Consider the following 19,338-nt stretch of genomic DNA (forward strand, 5'->3'; position numbering starts at 1 on the left):
AGAGGTTATACTCACATCTTAACACCTAGCTCACAGCCTGCCTGGCACATAGTAGAGACTCAATAAATAGTTTTAAATTGGATTAATTGAATGGAGAACAAACTGTATTTTTAATCATAACTTACTCCCCACCTAAGAAGAAAAATCTTCTGTTGTCTTCATATGTCCTCTAGCCTGGCAGGCAGCAGGGAGGAGGAGAGAGCTTGTGATTCCACAGGTGCTGTGGTTTGAATGTGCGTGTCCCCTCCAAAATTCATGTTGAATAAGAACATGGTAACATTAAAAGGTGGTGCAATATTTCATTGTAATACAGGGCCCAGCTGACAATGTTTCAACTTTACCATAATATAAAAGTGATATGCATTCAGTAGAAACTGTACTTAAAGTAACCATACAACCATTCTATTTTTTACTTTTAGTAGAGTATCAATAAATGACATGAGATAGTCAACATTTTATTATAAAATAAGCCTTGTGTTGATGATTTTGCCACCTATAGGCTAATGTAAGTGTTTTGAGCACATGTAAGGTAGGCTAGGCTAAACTCTATATGTTTGATAGGTTACACGTATTAAATGTATTTTTGACTTAATATTTTCAACTTACAATGGGTTTATCAGGACATAACGCCATTATAAGTTGAGGAACATCAGAAGTATTAAGAGGTGGGGCCTTTAGAAGGTGATTAGGTCATGAGGGTTCCTGTCTCATGAATGGGATTAAGGCCTTTATAAAAGAGGCTTTCTGGCCAAGCACAGTGGCTCATGCCTGTAATCCCAGCACTTTGGGAGGCTGAGGTGGGTGGATCACCTGAGGTCAGGAGTTTGAGACCAGCCTCACCAACATGGTGAAACCCCGTCTCTACTAAAAATACAAAATTAGCTGGGTGTGGTGGCGCACACCTATAATCCCAGCTACTTGGGAGGCTGAGGCAAGAGAATTGCTTGAACCCGGGAGGCAGAGGTTGCAGTGAGCCAGGATCATGCCACTGCTCTCCAGACTGTCTCAAAAAAAATAAAAATAAAAATAAACAAGATAAAAAGAGGCTTTCTATAGCATTTGCCATGTTTGTCCTTACATTCCTTTTGTCACGTGAGGGCACAGCATTCATCCCTTCTGAAGGATGCAGTAACAAAGCGTCATCTTGGAAGCAGAGTGGGGGCCCTCTCCAGACACCAAACCTGCTGGCTCCCTGATCTTGGACTTCTCAGCCTCCAGAACTGTGAAAAATACATTCTATTTTTTAAATAAATATCTAGTCTATTCTATTCTGTTATAGCAGCACAAACGGACTAAGACAACATACTATCTGTTTTAATGTGTTAATCTTAAAACCATTCCTTATGCTCATCCATGTTCAGTACATGTTTGTTGAAAGTAAATTTTGTGTGTATGTGTGTGAATTTTAATTTTGTGGATTTTGCGAATTTTTAATCTTGTGAATTTTGTGAAAGTGAATTTTTGTGTGTGTGAATTTTAAAAAAACAGCAGTTTTTGAACATCTACTACCAGCTCTGCCCTAGGGAGTACACAGCAGGATTAAACATGCTCTCTACCTGCAAAGAGAAAAGGCTGTCCTCGAGAATAGGATCTGAGCACTTGGGCAGGAGAATGCTGGAAGTCCAAGTTTGGGGAATAATGAACAGTAAAGAGGAACCACTGAATCCAGGGGGACAGACAAGCTATCTCGGGGATAGGAAGGTAGGGCCAAGAACAAAAACTCAAGCCTTGAGTCCTGGGCTCCCTGAGGTCTAAGCAGATGAAGGAGAACAGCCCTCTAGAGTAGAGTGCAAATTGCAGCAGAAAGGTCAGAGGCAGAAAAGACAATCACATTGGACAGTAAGACAGATTCTCTAAGGGCAGTCTGGTTGGGCTCTAACAATCAAGAGGCAGGGGCCATTTCTACAACTCCTTCTATAAATCAATAAGTATTTTTCCACTATTGAATTTTCACCAACTGATTGACAAGAAGACATGAACAGGCTGGGAGAGGCCCTTAAGCCAGAGCAGATCCGTTTCTTTCCATCAAGATAAGAACAGGAGGAGGGGCAATTCTCCACCCCTGCACCTCCAAAGTCAGCTCCCTGGGTGTTATTAAGCACCACCACATCAGTATTCCAACCCCAGAGTCCCTCCAAATACCCATGTAAACATTCATTTACATTTAAATTGTGCTTCTCTGGATTCAGACTCTTTCTCTGAAAACTCTAACAATCCAATTATCAAGAAAACCAACATGTCATTTCTAAGCCTGGTGGTAGAGACTTTCTCCTCCCCCAGGAAACCCCTCGTTCAGCAGGAAGCAGCTTCAGGTGTCCCTGTCTGGATGGGTTTAGTCAGCATCCCAGCACACTCAAGGATGATCCTGAAAATATTTGTGCTCTTCAGTAGGGAAGGATGAGTGTCAAGGAAGCGTGCTAGCAAACCATTGCATTCATTTTAATGGGTAGAGAGGGAAGGGTAGTCAAGGAAAACTTTAGAGAAGAAAAGTCTTGTAAAAACTGCTGGAGGTGCTGGAAAGAGCTCTGCTCTGGAAGTAGAGCTGGCTTTGAATCCCAGCGTGGTGGCTTCTTAGCTTTCTGAGCTTCACTTCATCTACATCTCTGTACAGCAAGGTCAAAGGGTTTCAGTGACCTGGGCTAATATGTGCCTTGTACAGTCGTCTTGATGATTAAATGAAGCAATGTATATGAATATCCCTGGCACAAAGTAGACATTCAGGAAATGCTTTTCCCTTCCTTGTGAAGGCTGGGAATGCTGATTGGTAGAAAGCAAGAGATAAGCACCCTCCTAGGAGGAAGGGACCAAATCATCAGGCAAACCATGGAGGGTTGGGCAGTGAAGGAATTTGCTTGTCAGTTTAATGCCTTGAAATTTACTCAACTCAGTGAATACGGGGCTTCTTTTATCAGATCTTGGACTAAGAGTTCAAAGGCTGAACCTAAGGACAAGAGAAGGGGAAGAAAGCACTTCACCCAGCATGTGATTAATATGAAAAATGGGTCAAGCCTAGGGATGCGCTAAACCTATTCCCTCTGCAGTGTCAGTGAGGTGTCCCCTTCCTACTTACTAGAAACTAAACCAAGTCAAAGGAAGAAAATTGAGAAAACAAAGAAAGGGCTAGGAGAAAACAAGTAACACAAACACTTCAGGTTCTGCATACACGACTCAGAGCTCCCACACCCAAGCAGGCCTTGGTGTCATAGATTCCAGATTGCAACTTTAGCACACAGTCAAACTATTAGGTCAGTCTTCTTGAGGATCTCACATGGCTAAGGAGTATTCTTTCTAACAGATATTTAAAACCCAAATGCTTTCAACGACCTTCAGCCAATATCTCCATAGTATCTGGTTGGTCAAGATGCCTTCATGTACCCGCCTCTTGTCAGCCAGTCCGACAATCACCTTCGGTGGAAGGAAGAAGAATCCTTCTCACTAGATATTTTGGGAGTGGGTTAGATGAAGAAATTGGGACACAGCGAAGAACCTGGCCAAGAAGAATGAAAAGCTGATCTTATTACTGTTCTCCTCAGATGTGGTTTGAAACCTGTCCCATCTCAGGGTGCTCATTTCCTCATTAGTAAAACAAAGATGTTACCCATGTAGCTCACACATGTCTGGGGCAGGAGTAATAGGGGCTTACATTCATGTAGCCCCCAAGCATATTCACATCATTTTTTTTAAGACCTTCACAATATTGTTGAAAGGAAAGCCGGGAAAATGGCAGTTTCTCCCCTTCACAGCTGAGGCATCTGAAATTCAGAGAATTTAAGTGTCTTCTGAAGAGCAAGTCAGGAGTAGAACTGGCCCCAATCCCAATGCCCATTCCACTCCAACCCACTGCCAATTTTTTGCTATAAAAATGCAATCGATTGTAAAGTATTCATAAAATATGGTGTTTCTTTTTATATAATTTTATTGTTTCTCATTTTAACCAAAGTATTGCATATTCATCATAGAAAATTTAGAAAGAACAAATAAGTAAAGGGAAGAAAATCATGATTACCCATAACTTCACTGAAATATAATGTTGTTTGAAGAACAAGTAAAAAGACAATATGCCACTGTACTAATCACCTAATATTCAATCCTGAGATCACCAAAGATGATAGGGCTCAACAGTTACATCGGGCAGCAACCAGAGACTATGCTCTTGGGGAGAGAGACGCTCATGAGGGGAGGGGTGGCAGCAGTTAAAGGAAAAAATAGGATCAGAGTTTTAATGCAGACAGATCTGTATGCTGTGGGGAAAGGCCAGTGGAGAGGGACGCAGCTGCTGCTCCAGCAGGGAAAGGAGAAGACAGCTGGAGTGACCCCCCTCCCAAGATGTAGGGCCCATGTGGAGAAACAGCACCATTGGCTTTTTGTCCATATTATCAGGCCAGGCACAGGATGGAAGAGGGGAGAGATGGTGATGGGTCTCTGGAAGTTCTTTACTGATTTCCTCTTTGTGAAATTGTTTTCTTTAGTGATGTAGAAGGCAAGGTCTATCTGAAAGTGTAAGGAAGATATCTGAGGGTTTCAGGAGACAAGGAGAGAGTAGAAACAGTTGTCTCCGAGAAAGAGAGAGAAAACAGCAGTGAGGGCTCTGGTGAAGACCTCAATTTGTTCTTATGTTTTCTCCAGCTGCACAGGCATAGGCTTGGAGTAGATAACGAGTTGGATATAAACAGCCTTGTGGCTAAGCAAGTCAGAATGAAGAACTAGGAGAGAAACTAGGAAGGTGGAGGTGTGCAAAGGAAGCGAAATGGTAAAGAAAAAACAGAAGGCTTCTGGAAATCTCGAGACAGACATAATGTTGGTGGATTCATGGCTAATAGGTGAAGAAGGGCTATTGGAGCTGGTGTAGAAAAGCATGTGAGCTAGAAAGAGAGAAGGAGTGGTCAGGAGATGTTTAAAATTGTGATTGCTGGTGGCACTGCAGTTATTAGTAATGACAAGGTCTAGGCTTTGACCTTGAAACTCAGCAGCCGAATTAGGGTAGGATAGAATCATCAGCAAGATGAGATCAGGGAACTGAGAGGGCCAAGAAAAATAAAGATTCTTTAATTCACCTTAAAAAATGTATTGGGGGCATCATGTGTATTTATAATGAAATTACCAAGAATTAAGATGGAATAGTGTTGGAGACTGTAAAGTGAGACAGAACTTAAATTGTGGAGAAAATGTAGTAGTGACCCAAAGATAAGGAGATGGCTTTGCACTATACATTACTGGGTATTGGATCTTGGAACCCTGACATTCAAAAGCACTTATATGTGATGTTACTTAATTTATTTTTTGCTTGTTTGTTTGTTTGTTTGTTTAAGACAGAGTCTCACTCTTTTCCCAGGCTGGAGTGCAATGGCACGATCTCAGTTCACTGCAACCTCTACCTCCTGGGTACAAGCGTTCTACTGCCTGAGCCTCCCAAGTAGCTAGGATTAAAGGCGTGCACTACCATGCCGGGCTTATTTTTGTATTTTTAGTAGAGACGGGGTTCTACCATGTTGCCCAGGCTGGTCTTGAACTCTTGGCCTCAAGAGATCTGCCCGCCTCAGCCTCCCAAAGTGCTGGGATTATAGGCATGAGCCACAGCGCCCGGCCTGATGTGACTTAATTTGAAATTATTTAGGAATAGAAATTTTTTTTCAATGGATTAAAAAAGCAAATAAATGAGCAAAGAATATAAAATCTTAAAATGTATACATTCTCAGCCTCCTCTGTTGAAGAAATTCCATCGTTTTAAGGTGTAGAGCTTCCTTGGAAGAGTAATGAGTTTTGTTACCGCAGACATTTAAATTGCTGGTGATCACCCTGAACTACTGGAAGTTTTGTTAGAGCAGGTCAAATTCCTTTAAAATGTAGGGGTTTTTGTTTGTTTGTTTGTTTGTTTTGTTTTTGAGACAGAGTCTTGCTGTGTCGCCCAGGCTGGAGTGCAGTGGCGTGATCTTGGCTCACTGCAGACTCCACCTTCTGGATTCAAGCAATTCTCGTGCCTCAGCCTCCCCATAGCTAGGATTACAGGTGTGTGCTAGTACACCTGGCTCAGAGGAGGTGCTTCTTTTTTTTTTTTTTTTTTTTTTTTTTGCTTTGTTTTTTGAAACAGAGTCTCACTCTGCCACCCAGGCTAGATTGCAGTGATGAGATCTTGGCTCACTGCAACCTCCGCCTCTCAGATTCAAGTGATTCTCCTGCCTCAGCCTCCTGAGTAGCTGGGACTATAGGTGCCTGCCACCCCACCCAGCTAATTTTTGTACTTTTAGTAAAGACAGGGTTTCACCATATTGGCCAGGCTGGTCTCAAACTCCTGACCTCAGATAATCCACCTGTCTCAGCCTCCCAACATGCTGGGATTACAGGCGTGAGCCACCGCGCCCAGTGGGAGAAGCTTCTTAAACTCAGATGTGGAGGGTGAACATGAGGACAAACTTGCAAAAACATGTCAGGGAATACCATTACAAAGATGTAAGAGTAACAGACCTAGAAGTTCAGAGAGTGACAACTAGCTCCCAGCAGGATGAAGAGAAGATACCATGAGGATAGGTAAAAGAAGAGTCTAGAACAGTAGTTCTGAATCCTTAGCTTGCAATAGCAACAACTAGGTTGCTTATTGAAATGCAGGTCTCTCCCGATCTGATGCACGCCAGCTTACTACTTCGCAAACTCCTCTTCTAAAGAAGTAGACAGTGCCAGCGCACGATGGGTTCGGGGCATGGTACACAGCTTACACTTTAATCTCTACAAGATGGGAAATTATTGAAGCATTTCTCACCAAATGTACCAGAGGAAAAACAAGTGTGTCTTCATGGCTAAATGTATTTCAAATCCACATTTTCCCCCTCTTAGCCTAAGCAAGGAGATTTCCAATATCCCAGGAAACTATAACCTTCCTTGGTATCATTAACAGACATTAGAAATAGGATCTAGCCCACAGGAGATTCTTAATAAATGCTAAATAAATAAATAATAAGTAAATAAAATGTAATAGGGTTTATATAATACTGTCACCTCCACTCAATATCATCCCAAACTTAATATTGCTTTCTTTTAAAGGCCTTATATATTCCCAAAGTTCCTTTTCAAACTCTAAACCCATTCAGAAAGCCTTTGGATTCAGCATGCCTTCCTTCACCAAATTTATAGGAAGGACAATCTTGAGCCATCTGGTGCCTATTTAATTTTTAACCACCTCTCCCTTGAAATATTTCTTTCTTCATTCTTATTTTGTCCTAAAAACTTGGCTATGAGCTAAACTGCACCATCTGTGACTTCCAGTAAATACAACTGTTGCTAATGAAATTACCCAGTTTCATCATTTTGATTTAAATGCCTTGCCTGTTTTTCTTCTGACCTTTCGTTGCTTGCCATCAAACTCAAGCTTTTGTGAATTCAGATACATACGTCCATGTAGGTCAGTCTTGAGGAATAAATCTTCTCTGTGAAGCACAAGAACCTGGGCCAAGCACGCTCAGCAGGCTGACATAGGAGGTGGGGGCCGGGGCTGTGCAGAGAAATATGGATGGCACTTGTGCCCGTCCGCTCAATGTGCGCAGGGCCCCAGGGCAGACCCCCGCCATGTGACCAAGTGGCCGCTCGGTCTGGCTCTCCGGCCTCCCATTTGTTAGGATGCTGACGATATTAATGAGTTGGGGTGTTGGAGTCCATTCCTTGGCCTTTGGTGTCGGTTCCTCCCTGCACAGGAGTGCTTGACCTGATTGAAGAAAAGGAAAGTTCAGAGATTCTAAACTTTGCCCAAGTGGAGGGAAGGCCTTCCAGAAAAGGAGATACTTTTGAAGAAATCAGGTCCTTTCACTGCCCAGGACAATGCTTTCATTTAGGTAGCAAACCGCTGTCTTTATCATGGCCCCATCAAGGGAATAAAAGAGAATGAAATAGACATTCGTCCATCAAGTCATTCAGTCATCAAATTGTTATCAGTACTCTTGTCAACTATATCAGATAATTAAATAGTGGAGGGTATTATTAGTACTTGCATTAGCTAACATTTGTTGTGTCTTCACTGTGTAGCACGCACTGTGCTACGCCCCTTACCTAATCAGTTCATTTAATCCTCATAATAATCCTATGTCCTATGGCTGGGAACTGTTATTATTCCCACATGACAGTGAAGAAGTGAGGCTTAAAGAGGTTAAGCCACTTGTCCAGAGTCCCACAGATTCTAACTCATGCTCATAAACTTGCTGCTTTATTGCTTTGCATTTACTGGTGCTCTCTTGCGTGCCAGATACTGTGCTGGGAACTGGGGATGCAAAAATGACAAAGATGTAGTCCTTGCCCACTTTCCAGGGAAGCAAGAGATAAAAATGCAAATACACCATCTGAGTGAAGCTACAACAAAGTAGGAAAAATATTGTGGGGTCGCAGAAAGAGAAGGGATTCTGTCTGGGGAAGCCAAGGAAAGATTCACAGCAAGGAGACATGAGATCTAGGTTCGAAGGGAGATGGCAGCCCTGGCAGAAGGAAAGAGGCATCCAAAGGAGTGGAAGTGTATGAAAAGAGAGCCAAGGGGAAGGAGCTTCTGCGTGGGTGGAGATGGGTGGGAGGGTTAAAGGACTGGGAGGTGTCCTTGCCCAGACTGAAGAGATTGGGATGGTGGGGGGAGTCAGCCCCACAACTTTACACCAAAACTGTCTGTCACTGGGTCTCTACAATCACCAGAGGGTGGGGTGGAAGTGGGGTGGAAGGTGGGGATGGAGTAGATGGAGTCTCCAAGGCAGCCCAGCACATCTGGCTAGCATTTAGCCTAAGAAGCAGCAGGACTCACCTTTCATTACTGAATTTTCATTAGCCTTAAGGACTCACCCCCACCCTCAAGGTGGTTAAACACTCAGGACAGTGAGGAGATACCCAATAGGCCCAAAGGGGGTTAAGCTGTAGCCTCACATCTCCCCGATTATCCGCTATCTTCACTTTAATCTCTGCCTCTCTTCTAACATCAGGATGCTGCTCCTAATGACCAGGAAGGAGATCTGTAAGTAAAAGCTGTTTTTAGTTCCACCAATAGTAAAGATACGTTCATTGTCTGTAAGTGTGTTGTCAATGTAGTGTGACTGCAGTGAAGACAAAATCTCCACAATCCCAAATGCACCCCCACTGATTCTGTCATCAGTTTCAACATCACTTCCTTCTTAGGACTAGGCTTTAAAGGCTAATGCTGATAAGAGAACCCTACCGGGGAGGGCTGACACCAGGAACAACTTCATCTGGAGCATGCATCAGATCAGCCAGTCTCCTCCTAGGGCCCTGGGGAAAGGGACAGGTGGGACCAAAAAAGCTTTGTTATCCCAGAACAAGGGTCAGTAAACATTTTCTCTAGAGGACCTGACAGTAAATATTTTAGGCTCTGTGGGCCACTTGGTCTTTGTCGCAATTACATAACTCTGCTGTTGCAGCATGAACACAGCCATGGACAACATGTGAATGAATGAATGAATGTGACTGTGCTCCAATAAAACTTTATTTGCAAAAAATTGGGCATGCAGGCTAGATTTGGTCCACTGGCCGTAGTTTGCTAACCACTAAGACAGATCAATGGGCACCTGTACAGAGAAATAGGATGCCAATCTGAAAAGAGCTCATGGGATGCTGAAAGTGGGATCTACCTAATTAATTTGGTTGCGGTCAGCCCCTAAACATGTTACAGCTCCCGGAGGGTGCTCCTGGGAACAGTCCCCTTTTCTGACCTCCAAAACACATCCTCAGTGTCATCCTGGCTTCATTCCTCATTTTCAATTAATCCAATCTACCACTAATGCTGTGGGGTGACAGCATTTTCAATTAATTCAATCTACCGCTATTTCCTCCAATGAAATCTCTAAAACCATATAAAGCCCAAGAGGTTAAGAAATATGTTCATAGTTATCTACACACAAGTAAGTGACAAAGCCAAGACTTAAACCAAGTATGTCAGACACTAAAAACAGATGAATATCCTCACTGCATCTTTACTTTCCAAGAGCCCCTGGGAAATATGTTTGGCATAAAGCTGTCCATGGCAGCCTCACACAGCATCTCTGGGAACCCTTCCCAATGACCCTCACCTTCTGTACTCATAGCTGGACCCCCTGCCAACTCCAAGGGAGATACTCAAGAAATAAGACCCGTTTTTAAATATAAGTGCAGGTGGTTGTGGGTGCTGGGATTCTAGGCATACAGTCAAACTGTACTATGTAAATAGATAAGTCAGAATGTGAGCTTTTAAATCAAAGGTGTAAGTTTAAAAGTAACTTTATAAGAAAGTTAAATCAAAAGTTAAAGTTAAATTTTTAATATTAAGAGCAGGGTCTGAAACAAGTGTCTATGAGTCAGCAGGAGAAAAAAACTCTTATTTTATAATAGCTGAACTTTAATGATACATACGTGGTCAACTTCTGAAAATGTTTGAGGTGGCTTAAATATACATGTAAGTGATTAATACAGGGGTAAAAGAATTAGCTTAAGTAGCAAAAGGGGAGAGATGCTTGAACCATGCTGCCAGAGACTTCATGATCACATGAGGTAATCACAATCGCTTAGGCCTCAGCAAGACTGTTCTCTCTGCTGCAAAACTCTAAAGCTGTGGCCCTCAAAACTTAGGGTACCCGGGAATGACCTGGAAGGCCTACGTTAAACAAATGACTGGGATCCCTCTGCAGATTCCAACAGAGTAGGTCCTGCCTGGAACCTAGAAATCATTGTTTTCAACACACATTCCTGGTAGTTTTGATGAAGATGGTTTAGTGATCATCTATGAGAACTGCTGATTTTCAAGAACTTCATGGCAGGCTCTCTGAACAACACAATCATCATCATTATCTCAACAAGAAACTTAAGCAAAGAAATGCTCTTTGAGTGACTTTTCAAAAAGCTCAATCCTTGGTAAAACATTGAGGACAGAGGATTCTATCACTGCCCTGGGAGGACGTTTCCATCAGGAACTAAGGAAGTTTAGTGCAGATATTACCTTTCTGGCAATCCCACTCTCTTCAGAGATGGGGCTTGGAGAGCCTAGGAGAATATATGGTTGGTTTCAGATCTTCATGTTGGGTCTCCACGTTGCCTCCAGAAGAGTGAGTCAGTCTGGCATCTCTCCACAATATAAGGCCACATGCTTCCCAACTGGATGGTCAAAACATTGGGGTCACAGGGTCCTCTTTCTCCTCTACTCTTTACATCTTGCCATAGCCCCTAATAAATCTAATTCCTCTAAGCACCACTCTGCTCACCCCTCTGAATTCCTACTGCTCTGGGTGTCCTCTGTGTACCCTAGTCTCTCCCTAGCCCACCTCTCTGTGCCCAAGAGACAGAGCACATGGATCCCACCAACACTTCCTGTGCCTTCTAAGCTCTGGTTCTCTTTCTACTGGGTCAAAGGGTGGCACCAGCTGCAGTTATTCCTCCGCCAAAGGCCGGGGTTCTGAATGGCCATTCTCTCCATGTTGTAGTGACCACCCTCTCCTGTCCCTCTGCAAGCCCAAGAGGTAACGGTTCCCCCACTGATTTTAGCCCTGGGGTAGGGCACTTCCTTTGGTGGTGGTCTTTCACTTTACTCATGCTTTTGTAAATAGTCCTGCTCCTCAATTTCCCCATGCTATGAGCATGGAAAGAGAGATGAAGCTATACTACCCAAGAAAAAAAAAGGGGCCTACTTCACAGTAATTAAAGAAACCCTCATGTGTCCAGGAAAGGTAACAACATTATTATGTAGAAAGGGAGCAACTGAAAACAAAATCATTAGTAGAACTTCACACCACAATTCTAGCAACTATCCCCGCTTCTGTGTGTCTAGGCTATGAATGAGATAATTAATATGAGAGCATATTAAATCTTACTTTTAAAAGGGTTAAAAGTAGTAAATACCTAAAGGAGTGAATTGTGTAAGCAAAACCAATTTTTCTCATCTGAAAACTAATTATTTTTATTATTATCCTTCAATTTGAACAGTTTACCAGGTGCTCTTACATGTGTTTTCTTATTTGATGTGTCCCTTACACCAGCCTTGGAAAGGGGGTAAGATTTTTCCCCTTTATAATACAGAGAATGGTGCTCTGAAAATTTAAGGCATTTGCTCACAAACTCACTTAAGTGAGATGTTCAGGGCTCTACCTACCATATAAGCCTAATTCAGGGGAGGTTTGCAGTTGTGGTGGCCAATAGGTTTCACACAACACTTTGCATTGCTTGGTAGTAACTGTGCTGTGTTGTAAAGATTCTGAGGCTGTTTGGACTCAAGAGAAAAGAGTATCTCAACTAGCAATGTCTGGCAAGACATAGAATTGAGGAGCAATACCATGCCTCCTACAGATTTTCTGCCTTGACTTAGTGTTTGAGAGCATGGGCTTTGGAAGGGTGAAGGCCTAAGTCAGGGCCTGACTCAGTCTCCCCATTCAACCTTCTCAGCCTTGGTTTCCTCATCTGCTATCAAAGGCCATAATATTAACTTCCCCACAGAGTTGTTCCTTTTTGTTCCCAACCTAAACTTATTTTCACATGAAAAGAAGCACCACCATTATCTAAAAGGACAAATCGTGCAGAGAAAACTATGAACAGCATCCGTTCTAGACTTAACAATTCAATCAATAAGAGTAGCAAAGTGCAGGAGGGGATGAGCTGGGCTTCCAGTTAGGAATGCTGGCATCTGTCCCAGTTTTCCTTTCATAATTTGTTCTAGGGCTATGGAGATGCTTGTAAAGGATTCTCTTTCCTATTGTAAGCCAAAGAGAATGCAATCCAATGCAATGTTTCGGTCATGGAGTCTTTATTGGACACAGGCTGGCATGAGTTGATGGCACTTGAAAATCAGCAAGGTACTTTCCAAAATAATTTATAACCCTTCCTTAAAAGTAGGTCCTGTTTGCCAGTCTTGATGAGTTCTGTCTGACCTGTGTAATCATCAGCACATGAGTTAATTTTTTAACTAACGGTTTCTTAATCTAGAAAATGAGATTGTTGGAACATAATTTTTTTAAAAAGAGTAATTTTCCTACTGGGAAAAGGAGTATGAAAACTATTTTTGTCAGTTTCCTAACTTTCTTGGTGTTATATTGCCTTTGTAGTAATGAAAATAATGGTAATAATATCATAATTTAATATCTGTTTGAACTGTTATTCTTCCCTTTGGAATCAATTTATTTTTCTCTTCTTATTTTTCTGGTGCCTTTGATTACCTCTCTTACTTTTTAAAATTTTTGTAACGCTTTTATTTTTGTAAGCATTTGTTTTCCTTGCAGAATGCAGCATGTGAGCATTACGTGCACGCTTTGTTCATGATAATAACTGAGGTATGCCAGAAAACCTCTCATCCTGAAATACATCCTCCTCACGCATGAAACTCCATGTTTCTAATAGTGGAATCCGTCCCTCTGACTTGTGTTGTCTTTGCAGCTACAAATGCTCCAGGGAGGAACAGCAGCTTCAGTCCCTAAACCTTGGTGCAGCTGAGTTTATAGAGGTTTTCCAGACCTTAACAAGACCCTGTGACAGTACTAAGACCCTGGGGATGGTGAGAAGTAGTCTGGAACCAGGAGGCTGCTACGTTTTACAGGATACTGGAGCGCAGTTCTCAGTCAAAGGCTAGAGTTCAGAAAGACATGCCTCTCAGATCTGTCTACCTTTAAGCATTTTTTTAATTAATAACTAGATATTGACCTTTAAACCCATCACAGGTATAGGAGTTTGTTGACTAAAATTTATATTTTAGATACAATTGAAATGTTTAGAAATCTTTATAAGAAAATCATTACTACCTAGGTCAGAAGCAATGCAATTCAAGCTTAGGTCTATGGTTTTTGCTCCTGATCAGTAATATGTAGATGGCATGTGTTCTCTTACCCTCTCTAAATCTGGAAAGATGCATTTCATATTGTCTCTAATCTCAAAAATTTTAACTTTCACTTTTAATTGTTGAAAATGTCATTCTGAAATCCAACAATGAATGAGTGGATGTGTATATATTCATCATATACGTGTACACACACACAAATAAAACCTGTATCTCACAGCCCACATATCTTGTTTAAGCTGCTCTTTCAGGAAGATTTATGACACTCTGCTTCACAAAGAAAGTTTAAAAGAGAGAAAGAAAATGAAATGAAACAGTGACTGTTCCCTAGTGCAATTACTCTGTCAAATACTCCCCTAGGGAAAGGAATTTGCTCTTATTGTGAAATAAATTAATATAGAAATCAGACTCCTGCGGTAACTTTTCTTTATCCCCAGGCAGTATTTTCCCACTACTGCTCTCAAAATTCACTTTTGGCGATACACATATGGGAGGTTGGAAATAGCTAGAAATTGTATGTTTGAATTTTAAATATATTCCCATTTCCATAAATGTTAGCAGCTCCCCAAATTATCAGGGAGTACACAATCGTTTAGAGATCGCCTGCCTCAGAAATCAATTGCTTGTCCTCTTCATCCTCGGTGGGGGGTGGAGGAGGAGAGGGAGCACTTTCTCTTACCACCTTTTCAACCCCACAAATAAGAATTTCTTTCCCAGAAGCTGCCACTTGCCCAGAAAATTTGGAATGACAAGGCCCATTGGGCTGCAAGAAGAGTGTAGACACGTCTAAGCTTAGTCCTTTTTCCAAAATCCACAACTCAGCATTCACTGGGAACCTTCACTCCCCACATGCCAGCTCAAGCCCTCTGTGATTTCTAATTAGGCGTTCACTGCTCAATTAGTGCCCCATTAGCTTCGTACCATGTTAACTTTAAACTACTGGTCACATTTCTCTTCACTTCAGCCATATTACTAATGGACAGAACTTACAAGCAATCATGAAAACCCTTGCCAGCTGAAACTCACTCTAATCTTAAAACAACATAAGAGCAGTATATGTAAAATCGATTAGTGACTGTCTTAACCAAACTACAGAGAAAAGCAGGGTCTTTTAGGAGGAGGCTATTCAAGGGGGAAAAATCGGGAATATGTAGTGCAAATAAATATCAGGCACACAGAAATGAAGATAATGACTAACTGCTCCATGATGACCTTTATGATTTGCAATCCTGTGCCTTCCCTTTCTAAGTCATGGAAGCCTTACTGATGAACAGGTATAAACCTCTTTTTGTAGCTTCCTAGGGGCAGATATTTCCATCTCTAAGTTATTTCACTTAGAAACAACTAATATTTATTGAGCACTTACTTTGTACCAAGCTTTAGTCTACGGGCTTTATATGTTTTAACTGTTTAATTCACACTGCGCTGAAAGTTATCTTTCCTATCTCCATTCAATGGGAAAGAAAACTGAGGCTTAAAGACCATAGATACCATCGCATAGTGTAGAAAGCAAGAAGACCCTGAAGACGAGAGGCTCTATGTCGTATGCTACATTGTCTACTAGAAGGATTTTAAAATGCCAACAGGTTTAATAACAATAAGTATCCTTATCTATCACTTATTAAGCATCTACTACAGTATGTTCTTTCACTTGTGTTGTGTGTATAAGTATAGTGCATCTGCACTCTTATTTTCAGAACGATGCTGGCTCTTACACACACAAATGAAATAATGGTGGCAGGATAATGAACTGATTAAGAGCACACGCTGTGGAGTCAGACTCTCAGATCAAATCTCAGCTCCACCACGGCTAGCTGTGTGACCTTGCACAAATTACTTGAACTTTCTAAGCCTCATCTATAAAATGAAGGCAATAATGGCAACTACTTGGTGGGGTGGTTGTGAGGATGAAAGGAAATAATCTCAGAGAAGGGCTTAGAACAGAGCCCAGTGCATAGTAAAAGTTCAATGAATACTGTAATTATTTTCCTCTGTTGACAGAGAAGAGATTTTTATAGTCAATAGGTAGGCTGGCCTGTATGACTCCTCCACTAAAAATATAACTGGTTACATTGTGGTTTCACACCAAGAAGCACTAAGAGATGGTAGACTTTTCTTTTTTATGGTGTTGATTTAGTTTGGCTTCATTGGGCAGTTCAAAAAGCACATCTTTTGACCCATTCCCGGTATTCTCTGCAAATTGCATGGACTTTTAGTCCAGACAAATTCAGTGAAGGGTGAGAAAGGGCTACAGAAATAGAAAGGAATGCAAAAAAACATTGTATAATTCTAAGAAATTATAAATTACTTTCACTAAAAGGAATATTAAGGCATCGTATTCTTTTCTATTAATTCTTACTATAAACAACACATTCTCAGTGTACAGAATTGAGAAAACAGAGAAAGGCACAAAAATTTTTTAAAGACTAAAATAAGAAAAGAAAAATCATCTCATAATCTTTTCACTGTTGGTTTTTTGAGGATAGATAATGAGTCAGTAAATACTGGCATGGCCACACCAATGGAGAACAGAGGTGTCCATTCTGATTGGCTAGACCCAGCTACAACAATTCCCAAATATTCCCAGAATTACCCTAGGCTTGTGCACACTTTGCATTCGTATGTGTTTGTTTTTGGAAACACACTGAATATATATGCTCATTCAGATTTTAAAATTGCTTTTATCACTTATATAATGAACTTCTCCTGTCATTAGACATTCTTTAAGGGCATGATTTTAAAATCATCTACTAATAACGCAGTGGAGTTGATATCATGATTTATTGAGACATTCTATTAGTGTTCAATATTCATGGAGTTTTCAATTTTTGTTATCGTAAATATCTTTTTTACATAAACCTTTGAGTAGCTAATGTGTTATAATTTGAAGCACATATTTACTTACATGCCAAAATAACATTTTAATTTTAGCACAAGCTGTTACTTCTACAAGTTACTGGGTTATTTGGTATGTTTGTGGGGATTCTGCTACTAGGAATGAAATTCACACCTGCCTTACATATACCATTAAATGTAAATGAGTGTAAAAGTGTTCTATAAATGGTAAGTTTCTATACAGCTGTGTTATTATGATTATTTATGATAGCGTTAGTACCATCAACCACAGGTATTACAAACTGCTTTCTACCTTGACTTTTAGACTTGTAGGGCTTTTAAGTCCTAATAACAGACTTAACTAAATAACAGTATAACACAACTTCTCTGCCTGCAGATAAAGATATTGCATATCTTTTTCCTGATCCCCATTTGATGACCCCACCATTGCAAACCCCCACATTTTGGCACAACAAGCACCTGGACACATCTCAGTAAACATGTAACCAGGTAAAAGCGAAAAGGAAAGTAAAATGGGCTGGGCATGGTGGCTCACACTTGTAATCCCAGCACTTTCAGAGGCTGAGGCAGGTGGACTGCTTGAACTCAGGAGTTCGAGACCAGCCTGGGCAACATGATGAAACCCTGTCTCCATAAAAAAATACAAAAAAATTTGCCAGGCGTGGTGGCATGCACCTGTAGTCCCAGCTACTTGGGAGGCTGAAGTGGGAGGATCGCTTGAGCATGGAAGGTGGAGGTTGCAGTGAGCCAAGATCAGGCCACTACACTTCAGCCTGGGTGACAGAGTGAAACTCAGCCTCACAAAAAAAGGAAAGTAAAATGGGCATCTGTTACTGGCAGTCCAGCACATATTCACCCTCCTTCTGGGCAGAATACTATTATTTTTTGTCCCATTATCACCCATGTAGCTTGAAGAGTGTGGAGGCGAGCTCCCTGAGGGCTTCAGCCACTCAGCATATGCCATCCGCAGCCACAGTGACTGGCTCAGGGGCATACAGCCCAATGTCAGCCAGTGAGACCAGGGAGTTTCCAGGGAAGTGAAATTATTCTCTTTCTCAGTAAAACTACCAGAAGAGACCATCACTTTTCCTCTAAATTTGTTGATGTGAACACCTGGAACTGTTGGTGTCGTTTTCATACCATAAGGGAGAAGCCTAGATCTTTCTAGAAACTGTATTGTGGAATCTGAGGATGAAGCCAACACTACACAAGACCAAGCAAAGATACAGGCAAACTAAGACAAGCTTGTAGTTCCAGAAACATGGCCGACTAAAGACACGCTCAAAATTTTCCTACTATCTAGAAATTCTGGATATACATTATTTCTGTAATACAAGTCTGAGCTCACACAGAGGGTAAAAGAGTATGTGTGTGTGTGTGTGTGTGTGTGTGTGTGTGACAGAGAGAGTGTGGGTGTGTGCGTGCGTGCGTGTGGAATGAGAGAGAGAGAGAGAGAGACCAAGTCAGAAGTTAGCATGCTTACTCTTAATTCTATAAAATATACTAGGCTGAAGATGATAGAGTGATTAAAAAAAATAGGTAAAGATCCCAAAGGTGAGCTCAGATCTCCCTGGTGAAGCCACTTAGGAGATAATGATGCAGTTAATTAAGTGATTGCCATCACTGTCTTTCTAAATGGTCAAGGAGAACCCTTAGGTAATGGGGAAGCCTGACTACCACTGCAAAGGGAATTGAAGGTGGGTTTAGCAGAAGAGAAGGTAGATGGCAGAAATGGAAGGAAACCATTCCCAAGCCCTGAGAAGAAGATATCTGCTTGGTTACCTAATAATGTCTACTATTTGTTTAGTGATAATGTTTAGTACTTTTAAGCAAGAGGATTTTATGCTGATTCTCATATTTATGCCTATAATCTTTGCCATATGTTAATAAATTGTCTGCACATAAGATGATCAATTATTTTCAGCAGCTTGTATCTTAAATGTTATGCTGGTCATCTTGATTGTGAGCTTAAATACCAGGATGGTGATGGATTCCCCTTTCTAACTTTTCTCTTTCAAAACGAGCAAAATTAGGAAATTGAAATACACCCCAGATAGATTTTTCAATACTTAGTGTAAGTTAGTAATGACACAACTGTAGCCAGGCTGGCATTTAAACACATCATTTGCTGGCTTAATTCCAAAGTAATTTCTTGTCCCTTAAAAAAACTGGAACATATAAAAATTATTTTAGCATCAATTACTTTAATCATTTTGTTAAAATTTATCTTCCTCAATTTCAGTGCATTAGTATTATAACCTGGTATCTTTTTTAGTCTCATATTTCTTCATTAATACTCATTGAAAGTACCTGCTACTTCAATAAACCCAGACTAACTTTTTATTACGTATTCATAAGTATTACTTTTAAAGGTTTTGAGATACTTCCACCTTCAATGAAAATAATAATTTGTGCTTCATAGTAATGCAAGTAACTCCTCAGAAACACACTAAAGTAATGAATCAGGATTGGAGGACCTGTACTTCTCCACTCCGCTGAGGAACATCACATTGTCCTTGCTTTAATCAACAGTGTTCTTGACTGATGGAGGTCTAAGAATTAAGACCAGAACTGATTACTTCAGGCCAAAGCAAGGTTTCTTAACACGAGTCCTTAGCAAAACCTCAAGAATTTTGAAAATCTTCAATGGTACGAAGGATTGGGGGTACAGGTAGGTAGATGCATTTTTCTGATGATGAAGTCTATAATTCTTATTAGAC

General features: G+C 41.1%; 1 long non-coding RNA gene across 1 annotated transcript; it reads left to right on the forward strand.

Annotated features, from left to right (window-relative positions):
* Positions 1-12,701: 12,701 nt before the first annotated feature.
* Positions 12,702-14,170, forward strand: LOC100939131 (uncharacterized). The gene is made up of 2 exons (XR_152154.2): positions 12,702-12,788; positions 13,366-14,170. It is a non-coding gene; the product is annotated as an uncharacterized LOC100939131 (long non-coding RNA).
* The last annotated feature ends 5,168 nt before the right edge of the window (positions 14,171-19,338 follow it).

The sequence above is a fragment of the Pongo abelii genome, chromosome 16 (genome assembly GCF_028885655.2).
Source record: "Pongo abelii isolate AG06213 chromosome 16, NHGRI_mPonAbe1-v2.0_pri, whole genome shotgun sequence".
Taxonomy (NCBI): Eukaryota; Metazoa; Chordata; class Mammalia; order Primates; family Hominidae; genus Pongo; species Pongo abelii.